Below are 17,885 nucleotides of genomic sequence, written 5' to 3' on the forward strand. Positions count from 1 at the left end.
TATAACATTACAAAATAACCATAAATTGGGAGAGTTTGATACAATTTATACAAGTTTTATACACAAAAGTTAGTCGTTTTCACCAATTAACATCGACGCACATTCAAACTTTTCCATCTTTCTTAGGGACTAGAACTATGTTGGCAACCCATTGTGGGTATTTGGCAACAACTATAAATCTTGTGTCAAGTTTCTTCTTGACCTCTTCCCTAATCTTTAGGGATAGCTCTGGTTTCATTCATTCACCTTAACTTCTGTTTGACTGGAAGACATTTTGGCTTTAGTGGCAACTTATGCTCCACTATGTTGACATCAAGTCCAGGCATATCTCGGTATGACCAAGCAAACACATTATTATATTCATGTAAGAGCATTATCAACTTGTTGCACTCATTTTCGCTTATTAATATGCCAGCTTTAACCTCTCTTTTTTAGTGCCCAAATTAATTATATCAATGGTTCTTCATGGGGGCTAATCTATTTAGTTTCTTGCTCTACCAACCTTAATAATGTTGAAGAAATACCCTTTTCATCTTCGCTTTCTTCATCTGATTGATTATCGAGACAATCAAAACCACCGGATGTGATAGTAGCATTGTCAATTTCAAGCGTGTCATTTTTAAAACTGCATCATTAAAGTTTAAACCAGAATGATAAAGATATTCAATGAGGTTTAGAGATGAGAGAAAAGAAATAGAAGAGAAGAGAAAATAAATGTGATTTTATTAATATATTGAAAAGAAACACATGAGCCCTTATTCAATAAAGAAAATATCCTAAAGCCTTGGGCAGAGCAATAGGATTAGCATTACAAAATTACTTTAAATTCAAATTCACAACTACAGGGAGCTCGATAATCTTCCAATTGTTGAGCTTGACGTTTGGTGGACAAGCGTGAACTAAGTTGAAGGACTTGTTTTCAGAAATGTCTTCCTCTACAACAGCTATCGAGTTAGGAAACTCAAACCCAACACTCCAAAAGCTCTCTTGTATATCGCGGATGGGGACCCCTTCAATTCTAGGCTCTTTGTTTTCCAATTAAGCTAGTCTTCTTTCTCTTTTTTCAAGCATAACCTACCTTTTATCAGCTTTTGATAGTTTGTAGCCCAGACCAAATCGGTCTCTGTTTGCTACCAAATCAAGTGATTGTGTAAGACCCTGCCCATTTCTTTCTAGTCCGTGTCTTCTCTAGCATAACTTTTGCTACCATCATGGAAGCACCTGATGGTTACGTAATCCCCTTCCTTTCCTTCGCATAGATAGAATTCACAATTTCAAGCCCTTAGAATGAGGTCTCTAAGGCTTCCTCAGTAACTTCAATATAAGGAGTGGATGATGGCTTACTGACTAGTAGATCCTCCTCAACAAAAATAATGACCAGTTTGTCATCAACAATCAATTTCCATTTCTGGTGCAAAGTAGAAGGCACCGCTCTTGCACAATGAATCCAAGGCCTTCCTAGAAGACAACTATATGATGGCGCAATGTCCATCACATGAAATACTACCTCAAAGGTAATTAGACTAATCTGGATAGGCAGACTTATTTTCCCAATCACTTCTCTATGAGACCAATCAAAAGCGCGTACTACCATAGTGCTTGGCTTCATGTATGACTCATTAGACGGTAGTTTTGCCAATGTTGTCTTTGGCATGACATTCAACGAGGAACCATTATCAACTAGAACTCTTACCAAGACATGGTCCATGCATTTCTCAAATATATGTAGGGCTTTATTATGCCTTGCTCCTTTTGTTGGCATCTCCTCATCAGTGAATGTAAGGTAATTGCTTACGGTGACATTACCCACAATACCTTCAAATTTCTCATCAGAGATGTCATGAACGACATAAGCCTCATTCAATATCTTCAACAATACTTTCCTATGGGGTTCAGAGTTCAACATCAGGGACAAAAGTGATATTTTGGCAAGGGTTCGGTTGAGTTGGTCCATCATTGTGTATTCACTTTGTTTTATAAGCTTCAAGAATTTGCAAGCCTCTTCATCAGAAATTTCTTTCCTTTCTTCATCTAGACTCCTCACAACTTCTTTACCATTTGTTTCTTTAGATGGTTCAGTCCTTGATTCACTAGGACTATAGATTCGGCAACTCCGAATCATACTACCAATCCCAGCAATATTTGTAACATTGGTAGCTTCTGAGCTGTCATTCTTGGATTGTTTTTCATCAGAACCATCAACACACACTTTGACTTCATATCTCCAAGGCACTACTTTATTATCCTTGTAAGGAAAACCTTTCAAAACTTGTACAGTGATGGGCTTTGGTACACTAGAGGCCGAGCTAGTAGTGCATTTTGTATGATGTATCACTAAGGGTTTTGGATGTTCGAACTGGAGTCAACTACCGATACATCACTTTCAAAAAAACCAATTTGCATCGATAGCATATCCATAAGGTCCTGTAGGATCTGTTTGAAGTCTTGGCTTTCTTTAAGGTGTAAGTTATGCCCCTTATCTTAGTTCAAGGTGCCTTCAATCATTTCCAAATTTGCACATTTCCTAAAAAATTTCATCTATGGGAGTTTTCATATCTTCTATCCTCAGTCTTCTGAGTTGTTCTCCACCCTCTTCAATAACACTAACTAATGGCTCTCTATGTCCTAGCAAAGGATTATTCCCTATGTTAGGGTTATCCTCTTTGAATTTCAACAATCCTACTTTAATTAAACTCTGTAGTTTGAACTTCAAAGCTCTAAAAATTTTCGTGGAGTGGCCAACAGCACCTGCATGATAGTCACATTTGGCCTTGGCATCATATCCTCTGGGATATAGTGATTCTTGAGGTTGCATCAAGATCAGAACCACCAATGATTTTTGAAGAGGAGCAGTAACTCAGTGTAAGACATTGGGATAGGGCCCAATTGAACCGGTGCTCTGTCTTGGGTGTTTTGTGTTTTGGTTCAAGTAGAATTTGGGTTCCATGATTGATTTGTAAGAGATGGGCTTGATGATAGTGTACTGAGTGAAACTGGGTGAGATGGTGGTAATATGAGGAGTTTTGTAATTTGGTGCCTTAAGAGAATGAAACATCATTGCATTGGTGTTCCCTTCTTTTTTCTTCCCCAACCACTTGGAAGTGTTTTCGAATTGGCTGCTCTAGGGGAACCAATCCTCTATTTCTTCATGTCGTTCTCCACTCTCTCCCTTATGACGACTATATCAAAAAAGTTTGACGAGGTGCACCCAATCATCTTGTCATAAAATGGCTCACGCAAGGTATTGATAAACACTGTTGTGGTTTCTTTCTCCGATAAGGGGGGTTCCACTTGACCTGCCACTACTCGTCATCTTTGGGCATACTCGTTGAATGTTTCACATTCCTTCTTTGTCATGCTCTGCAACTAAAACCTGTTAGGAGCGAAGTCGATGTTGTACTTGTACTACCTAATGAAAGCTTCACCTAAATCTTTCCATGAACGAATATGGGCTCACTCAAGCTGGGTGTACCATTTCAGGGATGCCCCAGTTAGACTATCCTGAAAATAATGGATAAGTAGCTTATAATCTCTAGCATGTGTTTCCATCTTCCTACAATACATAGTTAGTTGGCTTTTTGGGCAGTTAGTTTCTTTGTATTTATCGAACTCTAGTGCTTTAAACTTTGGAGGAATGATTACATCGGGAACCAAACAAAGATCTGCAGCTTCTGCCATGCCATAATTACTACCTTCAATAGCTTTCAACCTCTTCTCCAACATCTATAGTTGCTTGTTTGAACAGGCCATTGGGACTCTTTCTATGACTTGTGTCATGTTGTGGTTGATTGGAGGTGTGGAATGAACTAGTTGGTTAGTCAGGATTGGAACCATAACCATTGGGCGAGTGGATTCAGTTGTGTTTGCAATGAGGGGCATATAATCAGGTCGGAGACCATATGGGTGAGCTTGAGTAGGGTCAGCATGTTGTCAAGGACTACTAATGAGCAAAGTTATAGGTTGTGCTTGAGTAGGGGTCCCTTCTGAAGCCTTCATTTGGAGATGTTAGAGATAGGGGAAGCAACATGAACAACATCAAGACTAAAGCTTGGAGCATGGAGAAAACCTTGAAGATGTTTTATCTTTTACGTGCACAACTTCCTTGAGTGGCATTTGTATTGATTGTTATATTGAATGTTGCATCTTAGTCCATATCATATCTTTTGTGCATTATGTATCATCATGAGTAAGTGAGAAGAAAAAATTCTAAGTTAAAAAAGTTTCTTCAAAAGGAAAAACTCTTTGTTTTAATCAATTACAGCCTTATCATAATCAATTACACAAATTGTCTAAATCTTTCAGAGTTATGTCTTGCATCAGTTTAATCTATTGAAGCCTAATCCTTATCGACTACAAAATTGTTTTTGAGACAATGACTGATTTATTCAAGAGTCTCTACTTTAATCGATTACCATGTGATATAATTGATTACTTCTCTTTCTATAATTTTTTTCAGAAGTGAACAAGAACACTTTAATTGATTACTTTGAGTATCTAATCGATTACATTGTTCTTGAGCTGTTTCCAAGTTTTGGGAAAAACACTTTAATGGATTAAAAATATAATCTAATCGATTACGTCAATGAATTAATTGATTACCTTGTATATTTAATCGAGTACCGACGGTTGTTTTCTTTATAAATAACCAGCTTGTGTTCTCTTCATAACACAACAAAATAAGCTTCTGAATGAGCTAAGATCATGTGTTGTTATTAGTTAAAGAAAGAAGACAAGAAAAGTGCTTAAAAAAGTAACTCACACCTTCAAATCTTATGATTGTGAAGATCTTTTGTGATAAGTGAGTTATGTCACTTTCTTGAGTTCAAGAAGAACACCTCTTCAGTCAAGTAAGGTTTTACAGAAAGGATTGATCAGGTTGTGTCTATCTTTACTCTTGGTTTTCATGTATGGTTTTACACATCTTTTTGTCTATGCATGAATTGCTGAAGGCATGCTAGAATATGTGTTTCTAGCTTGGGCTAAGGGTAGGTTTCTCTTTGGCTCTTATTTACAAAGGATCCTAGTGTTGGGAGCCTATGTCTCTTTTTCCAGGGTGGGAATCATAGATTGGTTGTGATTGCTTGTAAGGATTTTATATGGATAGTGAAAATCTAATTCTGGTTTTAGATTAGATAACTGGATTAGCTTTTCTAGTGATAGAGAGCGAATCAATATAAAAGGGTTGTGTACTTCTTCTCTTGATTTGATCTTTATCTCTCATTCTAGTCTTAATCAGTTTTCTAAAAGGTTCAAGAATATACCTTTGTGAAAGAAAGAACTTTAATGAAGGAGCTTGTGTAAAGGGTGGATTGATTAAGTATTGATTGAGTTCGATTTCTAAAAATTTTTGTGATACGATCCGTACAAAAGAAGTTTTTGTAACTCTGGTTTTAAAAGTTCATTTTGTTTTGAAGACCAATTCACCCCCCTCTTGGTTTGTTGAGTTCCATCATCTTTTTCAGGAGAGCTTGTAATATCTCTTGAATCTGTGTCATTTGTTGCTTTAATTGATCAACATCACTCCTCAGCTTTTCATTACGCTCTTCAAACTTATCCATGAGCTTGGCTTGGGAGTGTGTTCTATAAGGATGTCAAGAAACAATTTTCCTTTTTTGTGTTTTACTTTCTGTCAAGAGAAAACATGGTGAGCATAAAAGAAAAAGGAAAAAGAGACAAGTCATTAGTTAGAAAGATTTGATCGGAGCATTCAATATGGAAGAAGATTCCCCATATTTTGGCACTAAAGGTATAATCCCTCTTAGACTGCAAAGTGGTTGGCTCTCATCCTAAGGAAGCATTTACTTAATAAAGGAGGCCTTATGTACTAGCAATGCAATATGTCACCCACATTTTGCACAAGGATCAAAATATCTCGAGATTAAAATCTGGTTGACATCTATCCAAGGGTGGATATTCTCCTCAATAGATAATGTCTAAAACATAAGCTGAAAAGTTAAGTAAAGCAAATCCTTAATTCGCCCATATTTCTTTTCAAAATCTGAGTTGATTTCCTTGGTCATCTTTTTTCGGCAAATGTCATTCACCTCTTGTAGACTATTGAGCAACACGGTGATCCTGATAATTCTGGTGAATGTTGATGCATTGCTAGTATGATTTTCCTCCATATTGAACATTGCTCAAATCTTTTTCTCCTGCCAACATAGCTACAAGATGAGTGCCAAATGTATGCATGTATCTTTTATTTTGGGAGTGATGCATGTATACATTAATCCTTTTTTCTTTTCTTTTTATTCTTTTATGAATGCATGACATTTTGTTTTATGTTAAATGATATTTTGTGTAAAATAAAAATTCATGTGATGCATGAACATATTACTATGTTCCTACACTAAATGTTAGGATAAACATGAGAAAAAGAAGAAGAAAGGTATGTTCCCCATGTGTCCTATCAAGGTAGAAATCTAAGGTAAGGAATTTCTATGGCCGTAACCCTAACTTGGTAGGTCACTGATTGAGCATTTGTAGTTTAGTATTTTTCTATTCTTCTTAACTCAATTTACACCTCTTTGACCTTTATTTTTCTCACTTTAACTTAGTTTTGGTCTTAAGCAAATGATTGAGCTTAATTGATAATTGTGGATTATTTTTGGATTTTTGTACTTACTTGACCTATCTGCTTTATGTAGGGCCTATAGGACACTAAAGAACTTGAAATGGAGCGTGTTAGTAGTCCTTGGAAAGCTACGAAAAAGATCATTAATTTTGTTACAAATAAGCTTAGGTCAATTCTACCACTTCGAGGGTCAAATTGGGCTTGAAAGTCAAAACCTCTGCACTTGAATAATTGGGCTGCAAATTTGGGCTTTGCTCTATGTAATTAGTTTAATTAGGTAGATTAGATGGGCCTAATCAAGACCCATCCCTTCCTTCTGAGTAGTAACTATATATATTAGTGGAAGTTAGTTAATTCATTTTGTACCAAAAACGAATTTAGTTACTTGTTGTGTGTTAGTCGTCATTTATGACTAACTTTTGTATAGAAAAGTTTTCCAAAATGTATATAAATCTCCCAATTTATGGTTCTTTTTGGTAGGATTGTAAATAAAATTGCTTTGTTTTGATCTATGCTCAGTAGAAGCCTCTTTACATGGAATTAATGTTAAATTTTCTTTAATTTCAGGCAAAAAGGAGCTATTTTGAAGAAGTGTCAAATGAGTCATCGCACTAAGCGAGCTCAATGCGCTTAGTGCACATCAACGGCTAAGCCCAATACAAGTGCGCTTAGTGAGTAAAGGGGAATCTGGAAAGACATCTGCTATGCAAGCACATGCTTAGTGCGTTATCAGCTCGCTAAGCGAGTCGTCTGTCGCTTTCCAGGCTTAGCGCGAGATTGGCACTAAGCTCAAATTCACTTACTCGTGCTAAGCGCGAGAATGGCGCTAAGCGCGACGTTGAGATCAGGTAACCTTTTTTAAGCCTGATTTGCACATAATTGAAAGGAGAGCCAAGAGAACTATTCACTACTCAGAGGCCTGAAGAGTGTGAATTTCAGAGAGCGTAGAGCAGAGCAAGTGGCCAAGTTTTCATCTTTTAGGGAGATTAGTGAGTTTTTGAGTGATTGTGAGATTCCTAGAGGTAGAGGAGACATCCCTACTCCTTTGTAAGCAAGCAATTTCTCTTGATTCCTCTTCTTCAGTGTAAAAGGAGCTTCCTTGCCATGAAAGGCTAAAACCCTCAATTGGGGATTCTTATTGAGTAGTTGATGTAAACTCTTTTTCATATCTAATTAAGGTTGTTTTATGTGTTCACTGCTTCTATCTATGCTTATTGTATGCATGCTTGTGGCTTGATCACCCATTTGTGTGTGCTGTTAGGGACTTTAGCATTGGGAAATGTACTATTTCCTTAGAACTTGATAGAGCAGGGACTGAATAACTGCATTGCTAGGGATAGTGTGTATGGTTTTAGTTTTCTTTATTATGTTGTGAGTATAATGCTGTTTAAATTAGGCTAAGTTCAACAAGAGGGATCTGCGAACGAAGTTTGATTTAAATTAGTCCAAACTCTGGAGGAATCGGTGTTTGGTATTTTTGTCCTCAACATAGAACATAGGAACATCTTTAATTAGAAAAGCATCTTTAATTGCATCAACTTACTCAGTAGGAGGACCCAACGCCTTTAGATATCTGTTTTCACACTTACTTGTTCTCATTTATTGCTTTTACTTAGGATAGAACATACTTTTTCTTTAATTCACAATCATTAATCTTTGTTTGCAAATGCCTGCTTACTTAACAAAACTTTGCTAAATGAGCAAGTTCCCTATGTTCGATACTCGGTTCATTCCATTTTGATTAATTTACTTGGCGACCCGGTGCGCTTGCCGGTAAGACCACTCCCATATAAAAACAAGTAATACCAATTTGGAAGAGGGAATAAACAAGTATTCTGGTCGAACATTGTGCAAGCTTTAAGATCAAACTCTTTTCTATTTTTTTTCTCTCAAATGTTCTTCATTCTTCTTCCTCTTTTCACTTTTGTTCTTTTTTCTTGCACAAAATTTTGTGGCTCTTCCACTGGTGATGATCATGGAAGGCTAAACATTCAATCAATCCAAGGATCCACTCCAAGCAATGCTGAATTTGAGTTTTGGTTTAGTATTTCTAATTTGTGTGAATGTTCATCTTTTTCTTCAATCCTATTTTTGATTTTCATGATTATGAATATTCTTAGGATTGAAAACGAATTATGTTAGGGATTCCTTTCCTAATTTCAAACTTAATCACATTGTTTGGATGATATTCCAACCTAATTTGAGATCTCAATGAATTTAGGGATTAATTGAATTGAACTAACTCTAATGGCATTGATTGAACTTTCATAACATGATCATTCGCTACAGAACTATGATAATTCGATTTGCATTGGTTTTGTGAATTGATTTGATGATTTTGAATTTGTCTTACAACCTGTTTGTGCAATTTTGTTTCAGTTTAGATTTCACATTTTTGTTTTGTGTTTTCGCATTTCTTTCCAGTGCCTACCAACTATTCGTTGAAATTTCCCTTGTTGTTTATAAGTGAATTAAAGTAGGAACTGAATTGAATTATATCTTTGAGTCGACCTAGGTTAATCATGTATTGCAGAATTTCCTAGTTTTATTCGTGCTGAATTGATTCAACAATCATTATCAGTTACTAAGGCCATCTAGAAGTACAAGGTTCCATTGGTGGATCTAGACTCCTAAAGATTTGTTGGTCTCTAGATTGCCTTTGTCTTTAGACTAAGATCCAGCCCATGACTTAGCCACAAGTAGGGAAATGCCCTCTCAATATGACTAACCCATAGTACTAGTAACAATTTGAACAGTAACTCAACAACCGTCAAGTGAGCATGGAGTCCCTCAATAATAACCGTCAAGATGCCTCCTAGCCCTAGGCTTGCACAAGCTCGGGTATAGAGCCCAGAAGTGTGTGAGGTAAAAGTGACAGTGGAGTATGTGTGGGGAACATACAAACCTCATAATCCTAAAACTAACCAAATTTGCAAAAGGAACAAACAAAACCAATAAAACAAATATATACAAAAACCCTTATATCCTAGAGTGATATACAATATTTATAAAACAAAAAGATAACCAAAATATATAAATAAAAGAACTGATACAACAAAGACACAAAATACAAAAGAAAGAAAGAAGAAAAAAAGGGTAACATAAATATTTATAAAATTATAATTTTGTGCAATTAATTATTTTAGGCCCGACTCTAAAAGAAAGTCCCCAGTGGAGTCGCCATTTGTCACAATTAGGATCACAACGGGATGCCATAAATTTTTTATTTAAATGGAGTCGCCACTAACATTTTAAATTGAGAGAAAACATTAGAAAACCCTTAAAAAAATCTTTGGAACCAAAAATGAGTTTGAGAGTCTATTACAAGTAGAGAAGGTATTAGCACTCTACAATGCCAGTAGAAAACAATACCTCTAATTAATCGTGAAACATCATTAATTTTATAAATAGTTACTTTTGCCCAAAAAATTATTCTTGAATCTTATTATAAAAAAACTCTTTTTATACTTTATTAAAACTTAGCATGAGGATTTTGTTGGATCGAGTGGCCTCAGAAAATTAAGAACGGGGGTTAAATTAATTTTTCCTAAACCTTTACTAATTAAAAATTTACTCTTCTAAGGCTTTTACTTATGTTGTTAAGAGAATAAGGAGTAGAAGAGAAACTTAACCAAAAGTAAAAGCGGAAATTAAAATGCACAGCGGAAAGTAAAAGAGTAGGGAAGAAGGAGACAACCACACAGGAGTTTTTATACTAATTCGGCAACAACCCATGCCTACATCCAGTCCCCAAGCGACCTGCGGTCCTTGAGATTTCTTTCAACCTTGTAAAAATCATTTTACAAGCAAAGATCTACAAGGGATGTACCCTCCCTTGTTCTCTTTGAACCTAGTGGATGTACCCTCCACTAGAACTGATCCACAAGAGATGTACCCTCTCTTGTTCTCAGTCAACAACCCAAGTAGATGTACCCTCTACTTGTACCACAAAGGATGTACCCTCCAATGTGTTAAGACAAAGATCTCAGGTGGTTAAACCTTTGATACTTTGTGAATGGGGATACAAAAGAATTCTCAGGCGGTTAGTCCTTTGAACACTTTTGTATAAGGGAAAGGGAAGAATCAAAAGAATTCTTTGACAAGGGAGAAGGGAGACACAAAAGAATTCAGGCGGTTAGTCCTTCGTTCTTTTGGAAAAGGGAGAAGAGAGACACAAAAAGAATTCAGGCGGTTAGTCCTTGGCGAATTCTTTTTGGCAAAGGGAAAAGAGATGAAAAGAATGAATAGCACAAGTTTTCAAGGTTTTGAAAACCAAAAAACTTTGGAAAGCTTTTGGCACAAAGAAGAAGAAGAAGTTCAAAGAGATTCAAGACTTGTAAAGGATTGTAATGAATTGATTGAATTGTTAGAAAGATTGATTGAAAATGCAAACCAAAGCCTTGCTTTTATAGACTCTTCATGTCTGCTCAAGAGGACCATTTAGAAGAGTTATAACTTTTAGAAAAACTTAAAACAAATTTGAAAAAGTCAAAAACCATTTGAAGAGTTACATCTTTTGATTTATTCAGAAACAATCAGTGGTAATTGTCATACCCTAATCTTGTCCGGGGATTATTATTTGATGATATACAACCTTTGATTGGCCGCTTCGAGATACTTGGCACCCTTTGTTGCACAATATGTGAAGTCCCGAGACGTGCCGAAAATCAAAAGGAAGCAGGCTTACGCGATCCGTGAAAATTCCGTAAGGTGATGGAAATCGAAAGGAGGTATTTTTCGCAATCCGTGAGTTTTCGTAACTTCTTCAAAAGCTAAAAAAGAGTAAATACATAATCCGTAAGGATTCATAACCTTGTGGAAGGAAAATAAGTATCGTTATGAAATTCGTAAAGTTTCGTAACGTTACGAAAAAAGAATTACCAAAAAAGGTAAAGGGGGGTTGCATTTAGTAAAAAATGGGGGGGTACAAATAGCAATCAGGCCCACTTGGGCCTTCCAGATTCTTCCTCCAGAAGGTTGTTGCTTCTGGAGGAAGCAACCTTGCTCGCCTGGGCGAGCTGGGTGGCAAGCTCCTCCCTTATTTTGCTATAAATAGGGGGAGGAGTGAAGAGAGAAGGGGTTCAGCCTTCTTGGCACTTCTTATTCTCTCGAAATTGCTGAGGAAAATTGTTTCCGTGAAGAAAATCCAAGCCGAGGCACTTCCGTAACGTTTCCGTGAGTAATTACGCGACGATTTTCAACCATTCTTCGACATTCATCGTCCGTTCTTCGTTTTCTTCAGTCTTCAACTGGTAAGTACCCCAAACTGAGCTTTTCAATTCATTCTATGTACCGGTGGTGGTCCACATTGTGTTTCATGTATTTTTATTCTCGTTTTCATTCGCTTTCTATACCCCCTTTTGACGTGCTTCAGTCATTTATTTAAGTCATTTCTCGCCTAATCTAAAAATAAAATAAATTTCCACCGATCATTTGAATTGTAGTATTCGTTAATTTCTGTTCAAATAAATTCCGACCGTTCGGTCGTACCGTAACCACGTTGGAAATCCAAAAAGAGGTAAAATAATAATATAATAATCAAAAAAATATCTTTAGTAAAATGAAGCACAAAAATCAATCGGACGTTTACTCTTTGGGATTTCTCATTCTTAATTGAATTGACTAATAACTAAAGCGAAACTAAGGCTAAAATCAATTCGCCAAGTCAAGCTCGTCCACCAAAAAATCACTAAAAAAGGGATTTGAAAGTTTTATCTCAGCTTTTTCTTACCAAGTTAAATGGATCATTTTTAAAGGCCCAACACCTTTAAGTGATCACCTTTCAAGTAAAGAATCGCTTGATTCACCTTTAAAGAAAGAACTACGTAGGTCTGATTTCCTCTTTGATGGAGGGTACGTAGGAGCAAGAGCCCCGCTTTTGTCGACCTCAAAAAATAAAAAGAAATAAAAGTTAAGATAACACAATTTCACAATTCTAAAAAATAGGCTGTTGTCCTTTGAGACAAATGTGAGAGGTGCTAATACCTTCCTCAAACGTAAATACAACTCCCGAACTTAGAATTTTCATTTTGACCGGTTTCCTTCGGTTTTCCCGACGTTTTCCACAAATAAACGTTGGTGGCGACTCTGCGCATCTTTCCTCCTTTGGAAAGCGCACCCGTGAGCCTCGCCTTCACTCGCCCGCAAAAGGGCACGTTGCGACAGTTGGCGACTCCACTGGGGACTATTTTTGTGAGTTAGGCCTATTTTAAGGAATTATGGATTTGTGAAACTTCGTGTGTGCATTTGTTGAACTGTGTAAAATGTAAATAATTGTTGTCTATTTTGCATTCTAAGCACCCACGGGTTTGAGTAAAAAAGGGGGCCATACACCCGGGTTCATGGGAATTTAAGGAGTGGAGGTGAATCTATCATCATGCTAGGTCTCCGACTTGATTGATAATAGTGAAACCTCATCTAGAGCTTTCTCTCTTTATAATGTGTTGTCGCTGGTATTCCATACCGCCACAATATTATTATCTAGAGTGATGATACCTCTAGAAAACAGCCGTGTGAGTTATGGATTGTTGGGGAGTAGTTATTAGAGACCCCTAGATATTGTCCTATAGGTTCCCAAAATAGGGGCAAAGAGCAAACACGCTCCGTGCCATTTGTTCTCATGCATTTTTTGGTAAATAGCACTAGTTTATAGTTTTGCTAGTGATGTTTGGTTTCTTTAGAGTAATACGTAACCTTTTTAATGCTACGTTGAGGCGCCATCATGCCCAAAACGTAGCATTAAAATTGGATCTCTGCGGTCTCGTATGTGTGAATTACCCATTTGTGTTGTTTTCTTTTCGTTTCATGCATACGCATTGCATCATTCATGTCGGAGTCTTGATCCACCCCTTTTTTAGGTAAATGATGGGGACAAATCAAAACGGAAAAAGGTTTTATCAAGTCAAGGTTAAAAGTCTAGATGTCACCAGCCTCAAGGAATTGGGATGATTGATGGGACCTCTCCAAAGGCAAGCCTTCCGCAAAGTGTACGGAAAGATTCTAGATTTGACCGCGGCGGAGGTATTTACGGAAGCTGTTGTATCCCTCGCCCAATACTATGACCAGCCGTTGAGGTGCTTCACGTTTGGGGACTTCCAAATGGTACCGACTATTGAAGAGTTTGAGGAGATACTAGGATGCCCTCTTGGGGGGAGAAAACCGTATCTTTTCTCCGGGTTTCGGCAAGAGAGATGGATCGCATGAAGCAAACTCGGAACGACGTAGTGGGCCTGCCTCGAAAATACTTGGAAGGCAAGGCAAAGGATATGGCGAGCCAAGAGAAGTGGGGCCCGTTTGCGGATATATTAGCTTTGTTGATTTTTGGGGTTGCCCTCTTTCCGAACATTGACGGTTTGGTGGACTTAGCCGCCATTGATGCTTTCCTCGCATATCACCATAGCAAGGAGAGTCCAGTGGTGGCTATCTTGGCAGATTTGTTTGACACCTTTGACCGGAGGTGTGAGAAAAACAGTGCACGGATTGTTTGTTGTTTACCCGCTCTCTGTGTGTGGTTGGTTTCACACCTATTCCAACAAGACACAAGACACCCGTGTCCGCTTCAAAGTTATCGCTCATGCGCCGAAAAAGGAAGAGTCGATTGGGACCAACATTTGGCTGGGATAGGAGGCAATGCAATCAATTGGTTTCCTCGTTGGAAGGAAGGCAAGGAAGGAGTTCTTTTCTCGTGTGGGGACTACCCTAATGTTCCATTGATAGGGACTAGGGGTTGTATTAATTATAATCCCGCACTTGCCATAAGACAACTAGGGTACCCCATGAGAGATCTAGGCGTGCAAAGTCTCAAGGTGATACAAAGAGTCCACAAGGCGTGGAGAAGTCCGTTGAGGAAAACCAAGGAGCTTAGAGGCATCCAAAATGGTGTCATCGGAGGTTATCATGGATGGCTAAGAATTCACATGCGAGAGTTAGATTGGCTCTCCAAGTTGAAAGTTATCGATGAGGAGAAATTTGAAGCTTCGGAGGAAGATGAAGAAGTCCGAGCTCTAAAATTAGAGCTAGGGAAGGCAAGACTCGCCAAGGAGAAGTTCAAATTAGCCGCTACACACATCCAGAAAGAGTGCACCGAGTTACAAGAGGAAAACGCGGCCACTGCAAGAGCCCTTGAACAAGAAACCAAAAGGGCCCACAAGGAGGAACATGGCCGAGAGAAATTCCGAGGAGCATTGTGGGGTAGGAACAATGAGCTCAAGCTCCGAAGAGAGGAAAGAGACCGGTCACGGGTGCATGGCATGATCTTAAAAGAAGAGTTAGCTGCTTGCGCAAGGTCCAAGAGGAGTTTGGCTCAACACTTGGAAGCCACGGAGCAAAGCATGCTAGCTATCATAGGGCAATACAAGGAAGAGTTGAACCAGTCTGTGACCCATGAACAAAAGCTAGCGGAGGATTTTGCACAAGTGTACGCCGAAAAAGAAGCAAGAGGGAGGGTGATTGATGCATTGCATCAAGAAGCGACTATGTGGATGGATAGGTTCGCCTTGACCTTGAATGGAAGTCAAGACCTCCCGCGTCTATTAGCCAAAGCAAAAGCCATGGCCGAAGTGTGTACGGCTCCCGAGGAGATTCATGGGCTAATCAATTACTGTCAACACATGATAGATTTGATGGCCCATATAATTAGAAACCGTTAGGTTCTCTTGTAACACCTCTGTATAATCTTGACTAGATGAAAGCTTTGTTCTTTTTATAAAATGAGAAGTTCTGAACTTATCACGTTATCTAAAAAAACCTTGGGGTGGATCCAAGTGCTCCGATCATTCATTTGCATATTCATGTTTTGGTGGCATCCTCACTGTTGTTTATTTCTTATGGAATTTCATCATAACTAAGAAAGCACCAAGGCACCCCTATAACACTCGATCCAGAAAAATGGATAATGAAGAGGGCATGCAGGAACAGATGAAGGCCGATCTATCGGCCTTAAAAGATCAAATGGCTTCCATCTCGGAGGTCATGTTAAAACTCCATAAAACTATAGAGGATAAAGTCACGGCAACCGCCTCCAGTACAGTTAGGGAAGCGGAGCCGGTGCTGCAGCCCGCCTTAAATCTGGGCCGAGACAGAAACACGGCAGTGTTTGGTCGGAGGTATAGTCCGCAAGCTTACCCCTATGGCTTGCCTCCGGACTTCACTCCCCGTGCCACCCCGGAAGATTTAAGCCAAGCCCCTACTTTCGAGGGGCAACTCCCACCTTATGACGACTATCCTAGGCAAGACGATGAGGAAGGAGATACCCATCTCGGTCCCCTGCTCCACCTCAAAGATCCATCCCCCCATGAACTACCCCAACCAAACATGGTCCGCCATATCTCGGCTTCACCCACACTCGTAAAAGAATATGTTCCCTTCGTGGAAGATAAGGGAAAGATTGAGGCGCTTGAAGAGAGGTTGAGAGCAGTCGAGGGCCTCGGCAATTACCCATTCTCGGATCTAGCGGACTTATGTCTCGTACCCAATATCGTCATTCCTCCGAAGTTCAAAGTACCGGACTTTGATAAGTACAAAGGGACGACATGTCCGAAAGGGCATCTTCGGATGTATTGCCGAAAAATGGGGGCGTATTCTGTGGACGAAAAGTTGTTGGTCCATTTCTTTCAAGATAGCTTGGCCGGAGCAGCTGTAGCATGGTATACCAATCTGGAAGCTTCCCAGATCCGATCATGGAAGGACTTGGCAACTGCCTTCGTTAGGCAGTACCAGTACAATACGGATATGGCTCCCGATCGGAACCAGCTTCAGAGTATGACTAAGCGAGAGCATGAGTCCATTTAGGAATATGCCCAAAGATGGAGAGATCTCGCAGCCCAAGTCGTACCGTCCATGACGGAGAGGGAGATGATCACAACTATGGTGGATACGTTACCCACGCTCTACTATAAAAAGCTGATAGGCTATATGCTAGCTAACTTTGCGGATCTCGTCTTTGCCGGAGAAAGGATTGAATCTAGACTACGAAAAGGCAAGTTCGAATATGCTTCCAATGTGGCCCCCAACAACAACAGAAGAGCCCCAGTAGTGGGCGCGAGGAAAAAGGAAGGAGACGCCCACGCGGTCACCACTGCCCCGACGTGGATGAAAGCACCCCAAAATATCCAAAGCTCATACCAGCCTGTCGCAACCTACCCTTCGGCGGGAGGGCGACGCGTGACTCGCGGGATGCGTGTTCCACGAAAGGAATACGCGCGGAGTCGCCACCAACGTTTATTTGAGGAAAACGTCGGAAAAACCGGAAAAGACGCGATCTACGAACTTTTAAGTGAAAGGTTCGGGAGTTGTATTTACGCACGGGGAAGGTATTAGCACCCCACATGTCCGCCCCAAGGGACGACAGCCTTTAATCGAATGTGCAAACATGACTTTGATTTTTTTATGTTCCCTTTTTATGTCTCTATATCCTTTATACCCTTTTTATATTTTTCTCTTTTTGTGGTCGACAAGGGTGTTTCCCTTTGCTCCTACGTATTCCTCAATTTGGGATGAGAAAATCAGACCTACGTAGTTCTTTCGGAACAAAGTGTTTGGTTAAGTTATTTTTGTCTTTTTTGTAAAATATGTTTTTATTGAACAAAAGGTCATTTAAGGTGTTGGACCATTAAACGGTCTTTTGATTTTGAAAGGAGAGAAACGTTAAGGCGTTGGACCATTAACGATTTCTTGTTTTTGAAAGGAGAGAAACGTTAAGGCATTGGACCATTAACGATCTCTTGGGGTGGTCGACAAAAGCGGGGCTTTTGCTCCTACGTATCCTCAACGAGGAACTCAGACCTACGTAGTTCTTTCAAAAGCGGTAAAGTTACATGTTGATTTTATGCTTTTGAACGGTCCATGTTAACCGATAAAAGCAAAGAGGACCGTTTAAGGCGTTGGACCTTAAAACGGTTTTTAGTGATTTTCGGACAAAACTTGATTTGTGAGTCTATTTTAGTCTTAGTTTCACTTTGGTTATTAATCAATTCATTCAAGGAAACTTCCAAAGAAAAACGTCCGATTGATTTTTTTAATTTATTTTATTCAAAGATATTTTGATTATTTTATTATTATTTTTCAAGATATTTTGATTATTTTATTATTATTTTACTTTTTTTGGTTTAACCGAGGTTATAGCGTGAACGATCGGTTAGATTTCATTTTAAAAGTGATTAAATGAGATTACAACACAAATGATCGGTTGAAATTCATTTTATCATTATTTAGATGAGAAAACGGCTTAAATAAACGGTAAAAGCGCGTTAAAGACGGAAGAAAAGAAATCGAAAATAAAGATGAAAGCTTAAAAAAACAAGAAATGAATTGA

The sequence above is a fragment of the Glycine soja genome, chromosome 9, assembly GCF_004193775.1.
Source record: "Glycine soja cultivar W05 chromosome 9, ASM419377v2, whole genome shotgun sequence".
NCBI lineage: Eukaryota > Viridiplantae > Streptophyta > Magnoliopsida > Fabales > Fabaceae > Glycine > Glycine soja.